Raw genomic sequence first — 14,957 nt, 5'->3', positions numbered from 1 at the left:
GAACTATATTTTTAATTAATTCTTCCATTAATCCCAAAACAAACTCCATTCCTCTTTTCCTCCTTTGTTGCACCCTTCCTCTGTCTTCTCTCTCTCTCTAGTAAAAATTTTAAGCTACTAGATTATAAAATTTGAAAAGAGTATAACATTTGGCATAACAATAGGGACTGCTTATAAAATCAAAGGTATTATGCTAAATCCTCTGTGTACATTACCTCATTTGTTCCTAATAACAACCTCAAGATTTATGTAATGGTATCTCCTCTTCATCATAGGGGCTGAACACTGCTCTATGAGTGGCAGAATTCAGCTTTGGATTCAGTCAACTTGTCTTCACAGCCTGCATACTTCCCCACCAAACTACACAACATCTTTTTAAAACTACTCATAGAGGCAGCCTTTCACACTATATCATAAATAACTCTTTAAATGGGTTTACTGTTTCACAAAATGCTTTCATTCTGCAGGGATTTAATAAACCAGAAATCTCATCACCAAATAGTGGCTTTGTGTTTGTTTTATTTTTAGGCAATATTTCAAATAAGACAAATTGGAATCAAGAGTCACTGAAAATATCTAACACTAAAATAGGAAGAAAAAATACCCTGGGAGCAATAAGACAGCAGCTTTGTGAATGTTAACTCTTGGTGGGCTGAGACTGTGCCAATGGGTTATCTTGGCTCATAGAAGATGCCAGTGAAATGAATCCTGTAAACATTCTTCTTGGTTTTCTGAGTTTGAAATTTTAAACTATATCTTCTATATTTAGATTCTAAATTTAGCTCCTCAAAGAAAAAAAAAAACAAATATCCATGTGTTCATTTCATGCATTGTTCAAACTCTCCATGTTTGAGATTGTAAAGTGTTCATCTTTAAGATTTTTTCCAAGTCAGTTAGATATAAAATATGCCAGGATTTTTGTGTCTGCTGTGAAAATAAAAAGTGATTTATTCAAATGCTTACAGCTGATAATCATTTAATGACAATTTTTTATATATGAAATCAAGCAAGCTGTAAAAGACCTTCTGATGACATGTTACCACCTCTTATCATAACTGAGAACAATAATTTATTTTGGTATCAGTGATCTCAAATAACTAATAATTTAAACATATAGCAAATACTTGTGTATTTTATCACTTGAAAGAAACCAGCATTAATTGAAAAATTAAGCTGTCTTCTCTAATCTAATGCTATTTCCACACTAGGTCTCAGAACAGTGAGATCAGCAGATGGGACCACAGATTATGTTTATTCCCATCTGGACTTTGATATGCAAATTATTGTTCTAAAAGAATGTGCAATAAACTGACCACCATATCTTCTCTTAAGAGACTTCTCTAAAAGATGGAAAGAAAGGACAGAGACTGAACTCTGAGAGGAATAAGCTTTGCCATTTTACTCTCTAATACAATGTACTAGAATGTAAAACATATCCTCCATTAAAATACATTTTAAAAATCAACTTCACGGTTTAAAGTATAAATGTTACAAAAATTCTGTGAAACTTACAGTTGATTGTCTACTCAGGGTGATATCTGATTGTATGCATAACAGAATTTTATAAAACTGTTCAAAAGAGAAAACAAAATTTCCCTATTTGAGGATTTGTATGTAAGTGAATACACATATACAATAAGTTTTTAAAAAACACTGTAAATTATTTTTAAGTCTAAAATTTTACTTCTAAAATTTACATAATATGAAATTGAAAAATATATTTTCCCTGACAATTGTTTTTTACTCTTATTAGCTTATATTATATCTAACATTTCACCACGTAAGTAGATACAGTAGTGATATCAGAATATGAAAAACAAATCATAAAAGACAAATTACAAAATGAAAGTAATATAAGAATGTAATGCCCAAAATCTAAATCAGGCTCTGGGAAATAAATTGTTAATTGAAAAAGTAGATATACAAGCATAACAAATTATAGTGTTGTCACCCATGTTGGCTCCTTCCTGTGATCCCAGCATTTTGGGAGTGAGGCAGGAAGGTCACAAGTTTGAGGCCAGCCTCATCAAATTTTGCAAGACCCTGTTTCAAAATAAAAAGTAAAAAAGGGGTAGGAATGTAACTCAGTGACAAATCTCTCCTGGGTTCAATCCCCACTACAAAAAAAAATGTGGAATTAGAACACTTAAAAAAATCAACATAGAAATTTTAAAAATTAAAGTTGTGAAAGGTATAAAATAGTAACAATAATTTAATCTCACAATATTTAAAAGTATGAATCATTTTACTAGCAAAATTAAAATAAAAAGGGTAAAAAGTAGAAAATGTTTTCATAAAAACACCCATTTTAGTTGAAATATGCACAACAATATATTGTGCTCTAACATAACAGCAATTTCAACAAACACCAAATTGAAGTTGATCATTTCTAGTAATCTACCAATTCACAAACTCCAATACCTGGGAAGAGATAACTTAAATTGTTCATCAAGTTTTGCCAGATTCAGTATCCCCAGTCAACAGAGCAATAAGGAACAATGAATGGACTTTGGAATAATGTGAGTACAATCTGGTGAAAGATCTTTGGAGTTGCCTAAAATGTCTGCCATAGTTTGGATATTGATGGTCCAAAGGCCTGTGTGTTAAAGGCTGAGTTGCTAGCTGTGGCACTACTGGGAGGTGGTAGAACCTTCAAAAGGCAGGGACTAGTGGAAAGAAGTTGGGTCATCTGGTGTGTGTCCTTGAAGGGCTCACTGGGCCTTGTCCCTAGCTCTTTTTGCTTTCTGGCTGCTATTAGGTGAACTGCCTCCTCTAACATGTACTACTGCCCATGTACTGTGCCACTACAAGTGCAAAGAAATGGCCAAAGGACCATGGATCAAACCTATAAAACAATGAGTGAAAATAAATCTTTCCTCATAACAAATCCATTATCTCAGGTAAATTAACACAATGTTTCCTTTGACTTGTTAAATTAGATTTCTCTTCTGAAACATTGATGGGTAAATGGACCAACTTATTGCTGCTTAGTCATGACACTGTTCAAAATAGATAGTTGGAAGTTCCCTTTATATCTATAAAGAAAATGAGCTCTGTGAGCACCCTGCCTTCCCACTGTATGCTGAATCAAGGCTATGAACTACCCTTGGGCCAGAAAGATAGGAATAAGGCTGAGGGGCTTAAGCTGACCTGCTAACATTCATTCAATCAGAAACCATTGGGAAAAGGTACCCCAGCAGCAGTATTTGTTGGATTTTAATGAAGAACAGAAAGATGAAATATATGGAGCTGAATTGTGACCTGCTTCTCCATGAAATGGGCACATCTTACATAATTCTCAGCAGAAAGCACATACACAAGATAATTAGGCACTGGAAGGTCAGGCAAATTGAGGACATCTGAAGTGATCATCAACTTGAGAAGCAGAAATAACCAGCAAAAAGACAACTGCAATCTCTCCGAATCAGTTCAAGACATTTGACCATTCCTGTCACATTAGAGAGGGAGCTGGCATAGAGGAGGCAGAGAAAAGAGATATCTCCAAGACCACCCATATCCAAGTACTCATGAAATTACAAGAGCTGTTATCACAGATGGGAAATGTCAAAAAAGCTTTGAGTAAAATTTGAAATTGACATTTTCAAATGAATAAGTAATAGAATAAACTAATAATGCCATAGCTGAAAAGTTGTGGCATTGGTCCAAGAAGAAGACAAGAAAGATGCTATTGAGGAAAAAGGGAAATCTCATAAGAACATAGCTGGGGCAATTATTGGAAAAATTTAAAATGCTATCCTATTAAAATAACAACATGTCATAATTCCTTAATACATCAGTTACTGTATTTTCTATACTCAGGATAACATTACTGTGTTCTGTCTTTCTGGATAATACCATGGAACAGAAAGCTCTGTTTTCTATTAAAGTCTGTGGCATACCCAGAAATGGTCATATCCATAAAGTAGCATATTGGACAACGCATTCATTCAAAACATGTTTTTCTCATTGCTTCATATGTGTCAAGCCCAATTCTGAGATAATAATCTTAATAATAGGCAAACAGAGTCAGACAGGTCCATGGTCCTGAAGAGCTACATAATTCTGGGAACAGACCATAGCTGAGGAAGAACTGTAGAAAGAGCTGTGTTATAAATAAGGTAAATAATGAAATGTTACGGGGTAGGTGGATCAATCTGTTCCAATAAATGCATGGAAAGCTCTTCTGGTAGTGACAGACGGAGAGAAGAACAAGTCAAGACAAGCTAAATTTCTTGAGACACAGATTCTGAACTGGCACACATTTATAACTTATATTCCATTTCATTTTCTGAAATACATAGGGGAGGCCAAAATCAAGGACTCAGGAAAAAAACTCCTGCCACTTCATGGAAAGGACTGCTAAGTTCAAAGGGAAACAATATAAACAACACAAAGAGGTTAATAACAGGGACCAAAAATTCAAATGAAGAATCCTGTATTCAAACATCTCTCCTATATTCAGACATCACACCAGTATTCACACATCCCTTAGACAATCACATGGGAACAAAGAAGGTCATTTCACTAAGAGAAAGTGATCAGTTCATCAAGAGAATGTGACAATCCTAAACATTTATGAACCTAACAACAGACTTTTCATAATACTATTGGGCTAAACACCAATCAGTGCCTAGGAAAGCTTGCAGAGTGACAAGAAGGTCTCTGAAAGACTGTGGTGATGAGGGAGATGTAGAAGGGTAGATAGCTGGCCACTTGGCTTATCTCCAGTCCCTGGGAGAGGCACTGAAGAGAGAGTGACCTTAGTTGTAAAGTAAAGGAATATGCTCATACAACATCTGAAGAAAGCCACCTGCACAGTGTGTATGCAACCTATCATATGAATACTCCCCCAGGTTGAAGGCAAGCATGGCCCCCCATTATATTCCAGCCCACCATCACCCAGGAGTGAGTAAGTAATGAAATGTCCAAGACCTTTTTGTTGAGTCCAACCAAGTTCTTTCTTTGGAATTTGAAAACAGTATCCTTGAAGCATTTGTAGCCTTTGGGTTGAACGATTACATGAAGCAAAAACAGAAATTCCAGCAAAGAGAATAGACTACCCAAAACTAACAAAAAACAGAACAAAATCAATCAGCTACTACCAGAAAAGTGATTCATAAAAGAAAAAAAGATCAATTAAAGGGATTCATTAAAATTAAGACTTGAAAATTTCTTAAGACAGGAAATAGAATGAGGAAAAATAAATTTAACTCCTAATTTTGATGAAGGAGTATGTCAAGAACTCTGAAATAATAATCATTCATATGTTTGTATAAATAAACTGAAAAAAAGTAATCAAAAATATTTAAAGGAACAACCCAATAAATATGACTAAAAAAAATTTAAAATGACCCTTTACCAAAAATGACAAATAAGCTCATGAAAATATATTTGACACCTTTAATCATTGGGGTAATTAAAATTGATAACATAATGAGAAGCCACTATAACCTTTCAGAATATTTAAAATAAAAAAGACAAACCACTGAGGATATGAATCCAATGAAACTCTCCTATTCTACTGATGAATATGTATAATGAACAATCACTAAAACAGTTTGGTATTTCCTTTAAAATGTAATTATACAAGGCTAGGGCTGTAGCTCAGTGGTAGCACACTTGGCCAGCATGTGTGAGGCCCTGGGTTCAATTCTTAGCACCACATATAAATAAATAAAATAAAGGTCTATCAACAACTTTAAAAAAAGTATTTAAAATGTAATTATACATTATAACCTATATGTTCAATTCTTTACCTGAAAGAAATCAAAATATATGTCCAATTGAAGAACTACATACAAATATCCTTAACAACCTTATTTGTAACAATCCCAAATGGAAAACTACCAAAATTTCCATCAACAAATAAACTGGTATCGAATCAATGTTCTATACTCAAATAAATAAAAATTGATTAATGAAATAAACAAACACATGAAAAATTTAAAAATAACTATGCTGAATCAAAGCAGTCGGGAAAAAGAGTATATAACCTTGTGATATAAGATTCTAGAAAATGTGAACCAATGTATAGACACTAATGTATAAAGCCACAGAGACTGACCATAGGGAATAGCAGGAGAAAGGAATTATTTGGGGACAACAAATATGTTCATCATCTCAATTGTGATAATGTGTTCAGAACTATAAACAAATGTTAGTGCTTATGAAATTACTACTTTAAAAGTACAGTTTAATTTATGTCATTATAATTTGCAGGGCCGTCATTAAAAAGCCTTAAATGTGTCTCAATTTTAACTAAATGTTTGGTACTTTAAAGAAAACAAATGTCTTATAATGTAAATAATTCTAGTAGAATTTTTGTAATCAGTTTAGTTCTTTTCTAAAATTGGGAAGTTCATATTAATTAGACAATTATCTCCTTGAGATGAAGAGTTTCTCTAAGAAAACTCAAGAAATTCTTGAACTGGGTATATAGCTCAGCGCTCAAGCACTTAGCTCTCCTTTGTTCATTTCCCAGCACCAAAACAAACAAAAGTACCTGGAGGTAAAATAGTTTTTATTCATTTAAAAAGTGGAGTGCCAAAAGAAAGCTCAAAAGGAAAATTCACTTCAATTGATAGAAATGAAATAGACTGGGAAGCTAATAACAATCTAAGAGGAATATTTTAAAGTATAGATTCTGTAGAAAATATGTATATTTAGAGAAAAGGCTTGGAATTCAATGTGAAAATTCAGATTTTTTAAAATTAAAACCATAAGTTCTGATTTAATATTGAAAGATATAGTACTTATTTGAAGTTATACTGAATTTTGCACAATTTGATTTCTATATAGATGACTATTTGACTATCTGAAGTATCAAATGTAAAAAGCCATATATAACGACAAAAGTGGGCAGAAATTATTAATGAGCCAGGTGCAAAAATTAAGACCCTTCACTTCTAAGATATTCTATTAAAAATTAGAAAATACAGCTATAAGATTTTACAACATATGTTTAATTATTTCTAATTCATTACTATTATACTATCACTTCATTAATGACCTCACAGGATTTCCTGTCCAATCACTGTGTTTATTAAATGAACCATCACAGGCAAAAACATCCTAGAGCACCAACACCTGCAATAAGCTGGTTAGTACAATACACATTCTCAATGTTTACTTCATTCACCATTTGGGGAATTATCATTGTACTTGAACAAAGTTGTTAGTTTTTCTTCAGAGAGAATGAACAATGGAAGAAAGAACAACCTGCATATCTGTGAAAAGCTTTAAGTATGCCAAGGAAAGGTAATAACTCAAGCCATTCTGAAATAAAACCTAACAGTGTTGAATTTCCTTAAATGTCTTCCCTTATTTGAAAAGTTTCACTTCCCACAGATTTTCTATCAGTGATGTTTTCCTGTTGCTAATAAAAATTTAAAACTACTGCTTTCTGTGAGATGGGTGAACATGGTAAAGGTCTTAGGGATTGGGGGTCACATGTAACTCCCGAGAAGCTGGGCTTCCTGGACACACGGCCATTCCCTCAAGCACCAACCTCACCAGTAGTGTCCTTTCCCGTCTGGAGCCCTTTCTATTCTACACCTAGTAACATACTTCTTTCAGTTATCACATATAAGCTCACAGGATTTCACACAGTTCATACTAATTAGTCATATATGAATATTTTTTAATATTAAATTGGAAGTGGTGGCATTTTTTCTTTTTTGCCTTTATAATAGTTTTGTAATTTTAAAAGCATCTTTATTTTGGCATTTGAAAAATGAACTAGATAGGTCCCAATGACTTTTTAAATTTAGAAGTGGAATTCCCAGTAATGCAAGCACTCCTGGATCCTTATATATTTGTTGGAAAAGATACAAATGTATATAATGTTTCTAAAGAAAAGTACCACTGTTGTTTTGTGGCCCTACTCAGAGAAAGAGTCGGAAAAATCATTTCAGGTTACTGCCTTAGCACTGATTTTTTCAATGCAGCATACATTTCCTTTGTTTTCTTTTAGTGAAGTTGTCAACTAATAAGACTTTCTTCTGATACCTTTGATGTATAATGCTAATTTCTTTTTTACATGAGCATTTGCTCCTAATTTTAATTAATAACTTCTTATGAAAAGGGAGTGAAAATGTTGACAAACATAAGTCAATAATTTGGTAATTTTTTTTATCTAATAACAAAATTTTTCTCAATAAACTTCAGTTTAATTATTTATCCTTGGAGAGTTCATGAGATCTACTAATGATATTGTATTAATTAGAATTAAATCTTTCATCTTGCTTATGAATATATATAAAAGGCAAATTCTGAAATGTTGACCATCTGGGAAAACAGTCAAGCTGCCACAAAAAAATTAAGATATTTTTCATGAAATACTACAATTCCATCGCCACTAGACAGTAAGTACACAAACACATTCATTGCTATTACATTAAGGAGAATTCTCTCAAAGTAGTACCACATTCTCCTTTCAGAATTCTTACATATTTTGGTCATTAGCCCTTTGAAGTAATATTCCTTTAAAAAGACATTCCAAATGTTGAACTCTCTTTAGCATTTCATTGTTGATATGATAATTATTAAATTATAAGCAGATCATTTAATTGTGTTTAGCATCTGTTTCAAAAATCATACTGCCTTCCAATGGAAGACAGATATCCATCATTAACATACATACACACACACACACACACACACACACACACAGACACACACACCAAAAAAAAAAAAGAAAGAAAGAAAGAAAAAAACCCTCAATGGAAGGAGGGATAAATCAAATAATCTACTCCATATCTATTAATATTTTGCATATGTATCCTAGGATATGTGGAATATTGGAAGAAAAGAAGAAAGAAAGGAGTTCTGTTTGAAGAACAAAGATTCAAATGGCAAATACCATAAGGTACACTTACACTTAGGAAGGAGATAATAATGTCCATAGTGAAATACTAAAAATTATTTTAAGATTAAATGTCAAATTAGTTTTCAAATCCTTAGTTATGATGAATTATTTGAATATCTGTATGTATATAATTTAATCATATATTTTATAATATATACATATAATATACATACATATTATATATTATATGTATAAATATATTCCTATAATAAAAGTAACTGCAAATTATTCAAATAGTATTGAATAGAATGGCATGTGTGTATTATTTTACAGGGACTATGTTAATTAGTAGTTTCCAGAGTATGATAAATATGCAATACATTTTTGCTACTTCTACGTCATACCTTAATAAACACTCTTTTTTACATTGCTGAAAGTTCAATATTATCTGAAGGTAGAAATAAAACCTGAAAACCTACTGAAAATCGAGTCTTTCGTTCACATAAATCCATTTTCTAGTAATTTTAAAGTAAAAGACAACCTAAATTTTAGTTATCATTTGCTTCTCTACATCCTTTATTACCAATTTTTAAGAAATGCATTTTTAGTGTTTAGCTTGGACAATAGTTAATATTTTGCTGAATGAAACAACAGCTAGTACTAAGGAGAATTTTCTGAAGTACTCCCTTAAGTCAGTAACACTATACCAACAACCCCCAAAGAAAAAATTTGTGCGCGTGCACACACACACACACACACACACATTTTAGATATATTTTATGAATATGTTCTTTTCTCTCAGATTCTCTTAATAGAATTTATCTTAAAAGATCAATATCTAATCCTTTATTAATTACTTTTGAAATTTTATTCCTTAAGCACAGATGCTTTAATAAAATGAATGAATAAAAAGATAGCTAACACCGAGGACAATATTTCCACTAGAGGTTTTATGCTATGTTTAATTGTTAAAAAAATAAAAAAAGTTACACATTAATACCTTCCTAAAACTAACACATTTGACCACCTCATTTGTATTTCCAGATACATAGCAAGAATCTGTAAGCGTATCTGTAAAGAAGCAGATAGCAAATATTTTATACTATGTTGGCCATAGAGTTTCCCACACAACTACTGAATTCTGCTATTTTATTTTCAAAGCCTGGAAAGATAACATGCAAACAAATGAACGTGGGTGTGTTCCCAAAAACCTTCACTTACAAAAATAGGCTGTGATTGGCAAGCAGGCTCTCAAAAGTTTCCTCTGATTGATCTTAATCCATAGTAAATACCTAGGTGATTGCTTCCTAATAAAACAAACAGATAAAGGATTAAATTTATGCCAACATTGTTTTATTATATTAGTAATGTTTCTTCTTGATTCTTTTAAGTTAATGTTTTGTCAGAGTTGTAAATGTCTATGAAAGCCTCAATTTGTATCCTACAAATCAGTATGTTGCCTCAGAGCTGTTTTACTGCAATGCTAAATCCTCTGTGGTATTTCTCTGCCTCTTAATAGATCCCTGAACTGCACTGGATACTAATATCCTACATTCTAAAGAAAGCTGCTTTAAACTATGAAGGCATCACCTCTGGGGCCCTACTAAGAGGTGGCAGCACTATCCCCACATCCAAATCACTATTGCTCCCCCAACCCAATCTTAATCTCTGTAAGTAGGATTCACTGAATTAATTAGCACATCTATTCTCTCTCCATTAATCATTGATCTCTATTTTACCATAGTTTAATTACTTCATATAATTTAACCTATTTTCCATTTCTACTTGGAACTATGAATATAGATTTCTCTTGAGGTGTTGATATTATACATTTCAAGTTTCCCTTGAATACATTTTAATTCAATTACTGAATTATTGTTCAGATATTTTTCCCTTTTTATTTTTCAACATTCTTCTACATTTCATTCCATTTTTATTTTGAATAAAATTTGGAGTCATTTCTGCTGATTTAGAAGCGGCAAAAACAGTAACAATTGAATGTGATTTGTTCATAACTCTCAATTAACATTTGTATCTTCCAAATATCTAAATTTCTCATCCAAGAACTCAATAACCTAATTATTTTACTCTTTTTTACATCACTAATAACAATTTTGTGATTCACTGCATTAGTTTGAATATGTTCATCCAGATTTTCTATAAAGAATATATATAATTTAACATTAAAGCAATATTTCATCAAGACCAAGTTATTCTATGAATCAAATATGGGTCAATTAAGAGAATACATTAATATATGACATATTCATGAATAGGTAAGTAGGGAAATTAAATGGTCATCTAAATAAAAATAAAGAAACTTATGATCAAATATGAAAACTATCAATAATTTGCCTCAGTAGTGTGTGTTATTTGCTATTTATTTTATAGGATAATTTTGAAAATTACATAATTAAATATAGAATTTCATATGCATGGCAAATTGGTTCACATTAACAATCTATAATTACATGGAATACACCTACATTCAATTAGACTTTAAAAAGAGTAGGCTCTTGGTCATAATGCAATTATTAAATTAATTGAGAATAAGCTCTTACATAATCCATTTATTGCAATTTCAAAGTTTAACAAATTAACTAATCTTTTTATACTTAATTGAATTAAAATAATTAGTCAACATTGATACAAAGAACATAGGCTTCTTTGGTTCATTTGGATACAAAATAGCCAATCCTGTATAGCAGCTAACTTCAGAGGAATATTAGAAGTAAGACAAAGAAATGAAGGGATATTAATCATTTTAAGAAAATGACCAAAAGTACTATGATTCTATTATAGAATTCTGTCCAAGACAATGGGTAATTATCTCTGTCCAACACAAAAGATTAACATCTTTCAAGAGATCTTCATGATTTTTTACTGTAGTTATTTTTAATATTATCAAATAATGGGAATTAATCATGCTTTTTCCTTGTCAACTGCTGAAGATAAAACAGATTTTATGCTCCCCAAGTTGCCATCAGTTGTTGCTATTCCATCCTTCTTTATGTGGTGATAGTCTTTGTAGAACAACAAGAAACTGGAAATCTCAATTCCTCTAAACTTATCACTGTACCATGGTTTTTCATGCTTTTAAAACTGAGATTACCTTTTCTAGTTATAGACTAACATTTGTAGTAATTCCATATTTATTGAGACTCATTCTCAAAACAGATGGTTTCTACTAAATTCAGATTGAAAATAGTAATCAGTTATCAAAATTTATTTTTCACACAAAATCATGATGGAAAATTATAAATAATAGTAAAAATTTTCCTTGTAAAGTACTACACACCAAAATAGAAGAAAAATCAAGTACAAAAATTTCTTCTTTAAAAGGCCACAGGCATAACTGAGAACACAAGAAATTTCTTAAAATTGTATTATGTCACTGTCTCAAAGAACTCTAAAATAAGAATCTCTCCCCATCACCATAATATATACTCTTATTTTATATACAATACATATTTATATATTTTATATGATATATATATATATGTATATATATATATATATACACACACACACACACACACACACACATATATTTACCTTCAGAATACTCTTCCAGAAAATAGTAGTAATTGTAGCTATAACCAAAATCAAAATGCTCTTTTTGCATAAAAGATACAATTTATCTTAAATAAACATTTAAAGTGTATTTATATCATATACCCTATTCTTAAACCCTGAACCACCTATCCCTTTTTCTCTATCAATTTTTACATTGGTTTTTATATACTCTATCACTGGAAATTTAAACTCTGTAGTTCTTCTAAGTATACTTCTATAGAGCTTAGATGTGAGAATATCCTAAAATAACTTATTCAATGTTCATATAGAATATATGCGAAGGCTCGCAAGGTTCCTGAGCAGAAACTTGAACAGGACGTTGGTGCCACGGCACCAGAGGAGCACAGCCTGGTCTCCCCAAGCCAATGTGATGACTTCCGAGGAAAAGTGGGTAGAGAAGGGAGCCGGCTTCCTGCTGGAGTGATTCAAGGATTCAGATTTCGCTAGCATCAAGAAACCTTCGGGAGGGGGTTGCTTTCCTGTTGCATCTTTGATATCGTTTCCTAGACTCTGCTCCATGATTTAACTTGAAATTCTGAAATGAAGATGGAAGAGGCAGTGGGAAAAGCTGAAGAACTCATTGAGTCTGAAGTCCCACCGAAAACATCTGAACAAGAGACAGCCAAGGAGGAAGATGGATCTGTAGAACTAGAATCTCAAGTTCAGAAAGATAGTGTAGCAGATTCTGCAGTTCTTTCTTCAATGCCTTGCTTGTTGATGGAACTGAGAAGAGACTCTTCTGAGTCTCAATTAGCATCCACAGAGAGTGACAAGCCGACAACTGGTCGAGTTTATGAGAGTGACTCCTCTAATCATTGCATGCTTTCCCCTTCCTCTAGTGGTCACCTGGCTGATTCAGATACATTGTCTTCTGCAGAAGAAAATGAACCCTCCCAGGCAGAAACAGCAGTGGAAGGAGACCCTTCTGGAGTGTCTGGTGCCACAGTTGGGCGTAAGTCTAAGCAATCCCGTTCTGAAAGTGAAACATCTACTATGGCTGCCAAGAAAAACCGGCAATCCAGTGATAAACAGAGTGGCGGAGTTGCCAAGGTTAAAGGTCATTGGAGCCAAAAGCATAAGGAGCGGTTCAGACTACTGAGGCAGAAACGGGAGGCTGCTGCGAGAAAGAAGTACAACTTGCTGCAGGACAGTAGTACCAGTGACAGTGACCTGACTTGTGACTCAAGTACAAGATGATGATGAAGAGGTTTCAGGGAGCAGCAAGACAATCACTGCAGAGATACCAGGTCACTTGGATCCAGGATTCCTAGCAAGTGACAAAACATCTGCTGGCAATGCACCACTTAATGAAGAAATTAATATTGCCTCTTCAGATAGTGAAGTAGAGATTGTGGGTGTTCAGGAACATGCGAGGTGTGTTCATCCTAGAGGGGGTGTGATTCAGAGTGTTTCTTCATGGAAACATGGCTCTGGCACACAGTATGTTAGCACCCGGCAAAAACAGTCATGGACTACTGTGACCCCCCCAGCAGACTTGGGCTTCACCAGCAGAAGTTGTTGATCTTACCTTGGATGAGGATAGCAGGCATAAATGCCTACTGTAATACAATGTCACTGTGTTTCCTCTGCACTGTTTCCTTCTACTTTCCACTTCCTCCTCTTCTTTGTGACACAGAAGTTCATTGTCATAGCTTCAGCTTCAGAAGCTGTTTGTGACATTTGTAGAATTGAAACTCATGGAAACCTCTCCACACCTTTTTTTTTTTAATTAAAAGAAGTCACTTAGGAAAATAACTAATCACAGAGAAAATAATTTCTTCTTTCCCTCAGTAGGAATATGAAAATGATGAATTTCATTAGATAACTTCATTTTACTTGGTGACTTTTAATCTTAGGAAAGTTGCTTTCCTTTTAGAATAATAGTTTAATTGCCAAGTAAAGTGTTTCAGTTTCTGAATCTTGTATTTATTTTTCTGTAAAATGAAATTAATATCTAGACTTGACCACTATCTGCCCACTTCATTGTCACTCCCACGTTAGGGCATTCGCACACGTATCACTCAGGTCCTTATTGGCACCTGATAGGGCATGTGTATTTTAAAATCTGTCCTTAAAAATAGAAGACAGAAGTATTACAAGTGTTTTGTTCTTTCAGCTTAAGTCTTCTGCCTTCTTTCCTGACTTTACTCCTGGTTGACTTCCTCACAATACAAATAATTGACATGCCCCTTTGTATTTCTAAATACTGTTAAGGTGACTTATTTAGTCTCCTTGCTGCAATAATTCATAATGTTCTAAAGAATGTCTCCTTTGGAGCAGAGGCATTGTGGATTGGTAACCATCAAGAGGTTTTCTGGGCATGTTGAGAGAGTATTGAGAGATCAGTGGGAAAGTCTTTTTTCTTTAACTTTTCCCCCTGATTTATTAAAATAATGGGAGAACTTAGAAAACTATTACCTAGAAAGTCTATGAAAAACTGTGGCTTCTGAGTCTTCAGGCGCTTGCAAGTCTTGAGAGAAAAGTACCTTCTTTCAAAGCTGATCTCTCCATAAGGCATGTATGACAACTGTTTCAGTACCTACGCTGAACTGGACCTGATATCATATTTGGGTTT

At 33.1% G+C, this 14,957-nt stretch overlaps 1 pseudogene; it reads left to right on the top strand.

The window, feature by feature from the left end:
- The first annotated feature begins 12,922 nt into the window (after positions 1-12,922).
- LOC143410888 (protein ARK2N pseudogene) lies at positions 12,923-13,947 on the top strand (annotated as a pseudogene).
- Positions 13,948-14,957: the final 1,010 nt, after the last annotated feature.

Source organism: Callospermophilus lateralis, unplaced genomic scaffold, assembly GCF_048772815.1.
Source record: "Callospermophilus lateralis isolate mCalLat2 unplaced genomic scaffold, mCalLat2.hap1 Scaffold_96, whole genome shotgun sequence".
NCBI classification, from domain to species: Eukaryota; Metazoa; Chordata; class Mammalia; order Rodentia; family Sciuridae; genus Callospermophilus; species Callospermophilus lateralis.
This window is presented reverse-complemented; position numbering and strand designations above follow the sequence as displayed.